This window comes from Pseudonaja textilis, chromosome 1 (assembly GCF_049901715.1).
Source record: "Pseudonaja textilis isolate UNSWEBS1 chromosome 1, rPseTex1.2, whole genome shotgun sequence".
NCBI classification, from domain to species: domain Eukaryota; kingdom Metazoa; phylum Chordata; class Lepidosauria; order Squamata; family Elapidae; genus Pseudonaja; species Pseudonaja textilis.
In genome coordinates, this window is record NC_141990.1 from 316986712 (window position 1) to 316997424 (window position 10713).

Consider the following 10713-nt stretch of genomic DNA (forward strand, 5'->3'; position numbering starts at 1 on the left):
GGCCCGTACCGTGCTGCTAGGGGGCAGATGGTCCTCCAAGATCCCATTTTTTAGGGGGGTCTTAAAACTGATGGCGGAGTTTCCCTATGAGAAAGGGGCCCGTACTCCATGTGTAGGGAAACCGGAGTCCTTTCCAAACCTTTTTTGTCTGAAAACTGATGGCGGGAGTCCGGCTAAACCAAAGTAATCCCCACATCAGGTAGGGAATATGGGAAGTTGTAGCTCGAGGGCAATGGAAGAGACCCCCTTGGATAAATTACTTGAGGCTTGGGACGAAAGGCAAGTGCCTGTCCTAACTGGAATGAATAGAAAGGAAGCGCAAAGAATTTGCAAAAAGTGGGCTTTATTGCGAGATGACATGGGTAGACAAATTTGGCCTGATAGTGGTACTTTAGATTATAAAACCCTGAAAACACTTAGAACATGCATTAAGCCCAGCCAAATACCCTATTGGTACTGCTGGGCTGAAATTGTTAGGACCAAAGACCTGACTGAGAAAAAGAAAAAAGAAAGAAAGAAAAGCCTGAAACCCATTTCAGGGAAGGGAATACTGAGGCATGGATTATGGCTCCCCTTTAAGCAAGCCAGTGCCAGGCAGAAATAGGGGACAACTAGAATATGTTTTTACCCACACTCCCTTCTCTGCCTCTGACCTAGTCATCTGGAAAAAGGATACCCCAGCTTTCAGGGCTGATCCTCAAACAGTTATTAAAACCCTGAAATCTATCATAGACAGCTATAATCCATCCTGGGGTGACATGACTCAGCTGTTACAAGTCTTTCTAATGAAAGACAAACGATTAAAACTGTTTGGAAAAACAAAACAAAAACAAAAAAACAGTCCAAATAGCCAAACCACCAACTATCCCTGGTCAGGCAGCCCCAGCCCACATCGCAGGGCCAATACATCGCCCTGACTGGGATTATAATGATACCAATCAATGGGACAAATACACTAGAGCAAAAGATAATTTACTAGAAGCTCTAGAGGAAATAAGAAAAAAAAACTTTTAAACTAGTCTGAATTTCAAAAGAAACAACACAAAGGGAAAAGGAAAACCCTGATGCCTTTTGGGTCCGCCTGTCAGAAGCAGCTACTGCATATGCCCACCTAGACCTTAGCTGCCTGAAGGACCAAAGGATTTTAGCTTCAGCCTTCATGGATCAGTCCACCTTAGATATTAAAGAACATTTCCACTGCTTCATCTCTAACTGGCCAACCTTAGACATAGCAGAGTTGCGCAGGATTGCTAACTTTGTCTATGATCAAAGAGACAAATTGAAAGAGGAAGAGAAAGATAGAAAGAGATGAGTAGAAAGACAGGAAGACTTTAAAATGTTTGCTGTAATGAAACATGATGCCAGACAAACGCCAGGTAAAACCCCCTATAATTCAAAGAAATGCTGGCATTGCGATAAAGCAGGATGGTCTCAAGGCAAATGTCAGCATTGTTATAGGTGCAGACAGGAAGGTCATTTCAGCAGGCAATGTAGGCAACACCCCTCCTGCAACCGGTATCACCCACCACCTAGGAACATGAGGCCAGCCAATAATCCAATCCATTACACTGAGCAACAAAGTTTCAGTCATCAGGCACCACCCAGCGCTCCCTTTCCTCCAAAAAATAATAACAATAGACATCAATGGGAGCAAAAGAGAGAACAAGATTTACCCCCCTTCTTGACTAGAACATGACAATGAAAGCACTGAATTCATGGCTACCTTTAACAGGCTGGCTATCCTCCTAGAAAATGGCCCAGAAGGGGAACCCATTGTCACCATTCTTATAGGAGGAAAGAAATACAATTGCTTAGTTGATACTGGAGCCACCTCCTCATTACTGAACTACCATATAAAGCTTCGGTGGCTGAAGGGGGCTCGGGATAGCATAATGGGAGTGGGGGGAGGACTAATCCCTGTAGAATTTACTCACAACGTACCAGTAGAACTAGGACCTTTCAAAGTAGACCATGCATTTACTATTTGCCCCCAGTCCCCACTGTCTCTACTAGAAAGGGATCTCCTATGTAAAATGGGAGCTACCATAACATGTGGAAAACAGGGGCTGCAATTGGAAATCCCAGGAAAAGGCACACACAAGACAATCATGCTGATAACCAGCAACACAGGACTCCATGAAGATTTAAAAAGCCTGCCACCCTCCTTATGGGGCTGGGATACATCAGAAGTGGGACTACTTAAAGGAGACACACCTCTCCTGGCCACAAGTGCTCCCAATTGCCCTCTTTTATTTCAGAACCAGACCAAGACAAGATATAGGTATTCCCCCCCCCCCCTTTGAGATCCTTTTTGGTCACCTCCCCCTTTGAGATCCTTTTTGGTCACCCCCCCATACCCTACTAGGATCCTCATTCTCAGCCTAGATCCTCATTCCCTTTGCTTAGATAGGGGGGATAGGGTTCTCTCTTCTTATCTTACAGCCCTGCAAAAGAGACTACAGACCCTCTGGATCCTGAGTGCACTGACACAGACCTTACCCCTGGAAGAAGCCCTGCATCCATATGAGCCAGGAGATTGGGTGTGGATCAAGTTCTTCACCAGAACCTCCCCTCTACAACCCAGGTGGAAAGGACCCTACCAAGTTTTACTGACTACACACACCGCCATAAAGGTTTGCAGAATGAGACTTTTGGCTACATTGGACACATGCAAAGCCAGCAGTCATAGACCATAGCCAAACTCCACCACAATCAATCCCACCCATCAAACTCAAGAAAGATCGGGACACAGATCAATGGACACTTGCAGCATTCTTCAACACTGTTGAACCACACCACTGTGAGGAACCAAGTGCAAAGTTTGCATTACACAAAACTGGACTCTCAGGTGCTGAGTTATAAACTATTTTTTTTTTAATTTTTGTCTCACCTTCTCCATTTTGTCCTTTTTTTAAACCTTTTTTCATCGTATTTTTTTTTAACAAAAAGGACTTTACTCATAATTTTTTGATACTTGACCTTTTACATTTTTTTATATTGCTATTAAAAAAAGAGGAGGGTGGAGGAATGGAAGAAAAGAAATCTAGCAATGGGGAACATGAAATGCAATATATTCTATGTATTATTATTTTTAAAAAAAGAGGAGGGGGGAGGAAGGGAAGAAAAGGAATCAAGCAATGGGGAAAATGAAATGCAATATATTCTGTATATATGTATGTATTATTATTATTTTCTGTAATAATTGTAACATTTGTGTTATGTCCTTGGGACTGACCAAAGTTCCCAACCAAGTCCGTCTATACTGCGGGGGCATTTACAGCTCCCATTGGCTGGCTCCCTTCGACAGCCGGCTATAAAAGCCGGCTGCTAGGTCGAGCCAGCTGCTGTTTGCTGAGCATGTCTGCTTGTTAGTATGCAGACACGACAGCCCTTTATTCTTTGAATAAAGCCATTCCTTGTTAATGATCTGGTCTAGCCTCTCATTTCCCGATCTATAACACTGGCGACGAGGATGGGATGGCTACCAGAAGCATTCAATTGAGCTGAAGTCATGATAGGCAACTGAACCGCAGCCGCGAAGCAGAGAGCTCGGTCAGTTCGCTAGTTAGCGAAGTGAAAATGAAGCGTCTGTAGCCGCTCGCACAGGAAGCTACAGAAAGAGAGTGAAGTCTGGCGCTGAAGCTACAGCCGCCCCGCTCGAAAAAAGAGCGCAAAATTCAAACTGCTGTCATTTGAATTCGAAACTCAAGCGAAGCTCAGCGCTGTATTCACAGCTGCCCACGCGCCCAGAGAGCACGAAATTTGAATCTCTGTCAGTGCAGCCGCCAATGCTCTCCAGGAGCGCGAGATTCAAAGACTGCTGATAATCACGGTGTTACAGCAAGCGCCTATCGCGCTCACAAGCACAGAGCTGAAGTCATTGAGCCAGGTGAATCGCTGCAGCCACAGCCGCCTGCGCTCACGTTAGCACTTATTGGGCCTCGTATTCCCAGAGAGAGAGAGGGAGAGCAGTCTACCCTTGACTGAAACACCAATATGAACACCAACCCAGCATTTCCGCCTTTTAAGCCAGACGAAGAGAAGTGGGACTCTTATAGAAACCGCTTCAATCACTATATTGATGCCATCGGTCTGGCTGATGCAGCAGAACACCGAATAAAGTCATATTTCCTCAGCTACTGCGGGGCTGCAGTCTTCGATACTGCAACAGCCCTCTTTGCTCCACGAGAAATCAAGAGCGTTCCATGGCCAGAGCTGCTGGAAACACTTTCTAATCATTACTCCCCTAAGCCTTCGCAGATTGCAAGGCGTTTTGCCTTCCGGATGAGGAAGCAAGCAGATGGGGAATCCATCAATCAGTACATGGCTGCCCTGAGGACAGCAGCTCTCCACTGCGAGTTCAAAAACTACCTGGACGACATGCTACTCGACCAGCTCGTATGTGGAGTCAAAGACTTAAGACTACAGAGGCATTTGCTGGCTAGAAAAGATCTCAACCTCTCCCAAGCAGTTGAAGAAGCCTTGGCCGCAGAACTAGCGACCCAATCAGCCGCTGAAATCCAAGGGACCACCCCCAAGCCCAGTTCTGCCTCTGTTCACTCCGAGGAAGCGGTGAGCGAAGAAGACCCCACTGAATACTCCGATGTTCATCGTCTCAAACCCTTGAGGCAACCACAGGTAGGGGCAAGGCACGGGAACAGCAGCACACCAAAGCACATCCTGTTATGCCTGTCTTGCGGGGGGGCCCATACCCGAACATCTTGCAGGTTCAGAAACGCTTCCTGCAACAACTGCAGCAAGAAGGGTCACATCGCCAGGGTCTGCCAGGCAGCACGCGTGGCACCACAAAAGCCTTCATCCTCTTACTATCCTCCGGAGCCACCAAGGCAAGTAGTAAACTGTTATACTTGCTACCAAGCTAATCACACTTTTCTGACACCTAATAAAATCACACTTTCTATCCATTTAGAAGGTAAACCTTGTCTCATGGAAGTCGATACCAGGTCAGCGCTCTCGATCATCTCGTGGAACACACTTAAGAAAATCCGGCCCAGCTTGTCCAGGAGCCAACTCCAGAAGAGTCGCCTAACCTTGAGGGACTATCAAGGGAAGAATATTCCAGTACTCGGACAAGGCAAGTTCCTCGTTAAATTTAAATCCTTTAAAGGCCATCTGCCTTTAGTGGTTGTTGACGGTGCCCTCCCTAGCCTGTTGGGGTTGGATTGGTTCCCCTATCTCGGTCTTAGCTTAACGGGAGTCCATGCTGTCTCAACTTCCGACACTGACTCCCTATTTGCAGACTATGCTGACGTATTCAGCAATGAATTAGGTTGTTACAAGGGCACGCCCATCTCTTTTTCTGTGGACCCCCAAGCAGTTCCCGTCCGTTTAAAACCGCGTAGGGTGCCATTTGCGCTACGCCCTAAGCTGGACGTGGAACTGGACAAATTGCTCAAACAGGGGGTGATTGAGCCCATGGATTTTGCTAAATGGGAGACCCCAATCGTCACACCCCTTAAGAAGGATGGCAGTTTAAGAATTTGTTCTGATTATAAGACCACAATTAACCGCTACCTACAGGTTAGCGCTTACCCAGTTCCGGTAATCCAACATTTACTCCACACATTTGAGCCTGGCACCATTTTCGCCAAATTGGACATGTCGCAGGCCTATCAGCAGTTTCCTGTTGACAGTCAAACGGCCGATTTACAAACTATTGTCACTCACAGAGGGGCATTCAGGTGCAAGCGTCTCCAATTTGGCGTTAGTGTCGCCCCAGGCATTTTTCAATCATTAATGGAACGTATTCTTCAAGGTCTCCCTGGCGTGGTTCCTTATTTTGATGACATATTGGTCTCAGCCAGGGACAGACCCCAACTTTTCCAAAGAGTCAGAGCGGTATTAGACAAGTGCAGGCAGCATGGCCTCAAACTAAAAAGGGAGAAGTGTGCCATCGCCACTAAACAGGTGGACTTTCTTGGGTATAGAATAGACGCCTCTGGCATCCACCCGGTGGAATCTAAAGTCAAAGCAATTCACGAGGCACCCACGCCTTCCACAAAGTCTGAATTACAAGCTTTCTTAGGCTTATTAAATTTCTACGCTTCATTCCTACCCCACAAAGCGTCAGTAGCCGAACCGTTACACAGACTTTTAGACAAAAATACACCGTGGCATTGGGGACCCAAAGAGGATTATGCTTTTAAAGCAGTGAAATCGCTCCTCACCTCAGACGCTGTCTTAATACAATTCGACCAGCGCCTCCCTTTAGTCTTAGCAGCAGATGCATCTCCCTTCGGGATTGGGGCTGTCTTAAGCCACAGACTTCCCAACGGCTCCGAGGCACCAATCGCTTTCTTTTCCAGAACCTTTTCACCAACCGAGCGTAATTACAGCCAAATTGATAAAGAGGCCCTAGCCGCAGTTGCTGCGGTAAAAAAATTCCACAAATTTCTCTTTGGCCACAAATTCGAACTCATCACAGACCACAAGCCGCTTCTAGGGCTACTGTCGGGGGACAAACAAACACCCCAAGTCTTGTCACCCAGGATGACAAGGTGGACCTTATTCCTGGCAGCCTACTCGTACAAACTCGTTCACCGCCCAGGAAAAAACCTAAGCCATGCCGACGCCCTCAGCCGTTGCCCGCTGCCAGCCCCTGTGGAGGACCCGGCTCCGATCCATGCCATCTTCGATGTCAGCGAGCTCAACCTACCAGTCACCTCAGGCGACATCGCCCATCACTCCAGAAAAGACAAAACAATCGCCCAGGTTCTGGACTGGGTACGGAGGGGGTGGCCGGTCACTAATTTCTCAACTGAATTCACACCATTTAAAACTCGCCAGCTAGAGCTTTCTAGTTTACAGGGCTGCCTGTTGTGGGGAACCAGAGTCGTCATTCCAAACTCCCTACGCACACCTGTCCTGAAGGCGCTGCACGAGGGTCACCCAGGCATCGTCCGGATGAAGGCGTTGGCTCAGAGTTACGTCTGGTGGCCGGGCATGGACGACGAGATCGCCAAATGGGTAAGCTCTTGCCGACCCTGTCAGGAATCCAGGCCAGCACCACCAATCACCACCCCAACCAAGTGGGAGAGTGCCAACGCACCGTGGTCTCGGGTGCACATTGACTTGGCCGGGCCAATGCACGGCAAGACCTTCCTGGTGGTCATGGATTCGTATTCCAAGTGGATCGATGTGGCACTTCTACCCACGACCACCACCCGGGCAGTAGCCCAAGCCCTGACCCGTTTATTTGTAACACACGGGCTACCTGACACTCTAGTCTCGGACAATGGCCCCCAATTTACTTCTACAGAATTCAGCCGGTATGTCACCAACCTGGGCATCCGGCACATCTTAACGGCTCCCTTTCATCCTGCCAGCAACGGGTTGGCAGAGAGAGCCGTTAGGTCAACAAAGGAGGCGTTGGCCAGATTCAATCAAGAAGACTGGCACTTTAGACTCTCCCGTTTTCTCTTGAGCCAACACACGACCCCCTGTACGGTTACAAACAAGTCTCCTGCCGAGCTCCTAATGGGCAGACGCCTGAGAACTGTGTTAGACAGGCTGCACCCCCACTATTGCCCTGACACTCCTATCGGGTCTGACGGCAAGGTCAGAGGTTTTGTGTTGCAGGACCCAATGTTCGTCAGAAACTACGCCGGCGATCCACTATGGGTACCCGGGAGAATCGTGGCCATCACCGGTCCGAGATCGTACCAAGTTCAACTGGAGGACGGGCGAGTTTGGCGGAGACATCTGGATCAGATAAGGAAGCGCCAGTGTGGTCATGCCAATGCTGAACCAGGGACTCCAGTTGAGCTCCAGTTACCACAACAGAATCCAATCGGGGACTATCTGAGGGGCCTGTCTCCACCGACCGAGCGAGGTGAACGGACGGTAGACCGGGACCGTCCGCAGAGACACCAGCTTTACCGACCAGCGATGCCACCGGGTTGTTGGACACTGACTGTACTACAAACCAACCCGATGGCAGAGACTATTCACAGACGCCTGATCAGGTCCCAGGGCAACCCCACTCTCCAGCACCCACCAATCCTGATTCTCCGAACTCTGTGTCACTCAGTGACTCACCAGAACTGCGCCGGTCCGGGCGCCCGCACAGACCACCAGCATATTTAAAGGACTATGCATGTTCGCATCTGGGGGGAAGGGGTGTTATGTCCTTGGGACTGACCAAAGTTCCCAACCAAGTCCGTCTATACTGCGGGGGTGTTTACAGCTCCCATTGGCTGGCTCCCTTCGACAGCCGGCTATAAAAGCCGGCTGCTAGGTCGAGCCAGCTGCTGTTCGCTGAGCATGTCTGCTTGTTAGTATGCAGACACGACAGCCCTTTATTCTTTGAATAAAGCCGTTCCTTGTTAATGCTCTGGTCTAGCCTCTCATTTCCCGATCTATAACAATTTGTAACACAAGCAACTGTGTTCCTGGAACCAAAGCTTATCCCAGAGAAAGGAAAACAAATGGGAATGTTTAGCAAGAGAACTTTTGCTTAGCAGGAGGGAAATCATAATGTCACTGGGTGCAGCACACCTAGGGTCACAGAATGCACCAGTCTTAGCAACACAGAACTAAAATGCAATTATACAGAGACCATATCATTTTCATATAGTTACCTGAAGCTCCCACCAGGATGGTTTTTCCTTTGTGGCTTAAAAGCCTACTCATACCTTCCTGCAAATGCCACAAATGGCCCCTGCACCTTGGGAAGGTTAACCATGCTTATGCCATCCTTACAGAGACGACACAGGAGAGCCTTCCAAACCCTAGACTCAGACTGTGATTCCAAAGTCTCCCTTCCCACAAAAACCAGAATACATCTCATTGGCAATATCCTTGGTAGGGGTACCTGGATTGGCAGTGCGAAATTCTAAAAATTTGAATAGACTAGCATGTACCCTGGCAAAAAGCTTGAATTCGACCTCCCATGCCCTGGATGCCTTTAACAGAGAACTGAGGGAGGTCAGAGAAGCCACCTTGGAGAATTGGGCAGCAATAGGCTTCCTTCTCTTGAAGCATAACTATGGCTGTGAAAAATTCCAAGGGATGTGTTGCCTCAATCTGGATGAAACCTCAGAACTCGTAGGGAGGGACATCCACCACCTGAAAGAGCTATCTCAGAATATTGGTCAGGAGCAATCATTCCTGGACTTTTCATGGCTCTTCTCATGGATGCCAGATTTCCATTGGCTCAAAATCCTTATAACAACCACAGTCACCATTTGTATCTTTGGAGCCCTCATGTGTTGCCTCTGTCAATGCATACCACCCTGCCTTAGCTGCCTAAAGGCCTGTATTCCCTCTCAGAAGAGAAAATTAAAAGGGAGACAGGCAGCTATGATAATGATCCAGATTGATCACAAATAACAAGTATACCCAGACATTCAATCAGAGACCACCCTTTTAAAAAAAAAAATGAAGGATTGTGGAAAGGGAACTTCATGAGGACAGTGGTGATACCCAAGCAGGAAAAGCCCAAAGGGAACATCAGGCCAGCCATAAAACAAACTTGCATAGGAAAAGAGATTTGATAAAGGGTATTGAAAGAAGCCCCCTAGACAAAAGCCAAGTAATTAAGAAAGCTAGGGAAACAAGAAAAAGAAATCCCTTACAAACAAAAGGTCATGCCAAATCAGCAAAACAAATAGACAAAAGATATGAAATGAATTCCATAGCAGACAGGAGATTGCCACCAAACAAATATAAGAAAACATTAGGATGAAACTGATAATCCAATCAAACCACCCCGCAGAGTTTACCCTCTGGCGGAAATGAAGACAACCCCCTGACAGGATTTAAAACATTAAGAAATACAAACACAAGCACTCACACACAAAAGGAGAAAAGGTATAAAAATCAGGAGTTTAATATACAAAGATGGCTAGCCCCAGGAACGCAGACTTCTTGCTATCTCTTGCCTTCCTGAAAATTAAAGGAACCTGCTTCCAAGTAGTTGTCTCTGTCTGTGTCCTTGTACTGGAGCACTCCCAGTAGGAAAACCGAATCCTTAGAAGAAAGGCATTTTACAGCCTTTCAACAAACCTTAGTACAACACCCAGATATTTAAAGCTATTAAACATCCTGGATTAATCTTGAAACTTTTTGCATACTTGTACTTAAACAAAAAGAATGTTATTTTAATATATATGGCTTCAATTCTAAAGCTACTTTTTATGAAGACCAAGTAAAGAAAAGGAGATTGGAAACAAACCAAAGCTTAACCTTCTCATTCTTTCTAGCCCTTTCTAAATGGCAAGTAGAAGTGAGTCTTTCTACTTGCCATTTTATTATCAAGAATTTACCACCATCTTCAAATTAAAGAGTTGCCTTCTAATAACAAAAAACACAAGTTTGCAAACTGCCTGAATACTAACACAGCACATCATTTTGTGTGTTAAACATCAAACCTCAAAGTGGAAGAGGGATAATATTTGTGAGAAATATTTACTGTGTTTTTTGCTTGTCAAACTTAAAAGGCCATTGGACACTCCATAAAGGTTGTGACAGCAATAGAAGTAATGAAGCAACAGCTAGGCAAACTGCTGAATAGTCTAAATTATGCTTTGGAAATTGTGTAATGTATGCTCTGAAATTGAGCAAATGAATGAGTCCTAAAGGTAAGCTGTTCTCTACCAAACCCACTCTGAACTTACCACACTAAGCACACCAAAACGGGGCCTAGTAAGCCTCCCTGGAGCCTCCTAGGAGCAAAAGTAGGGTATGTGTGTG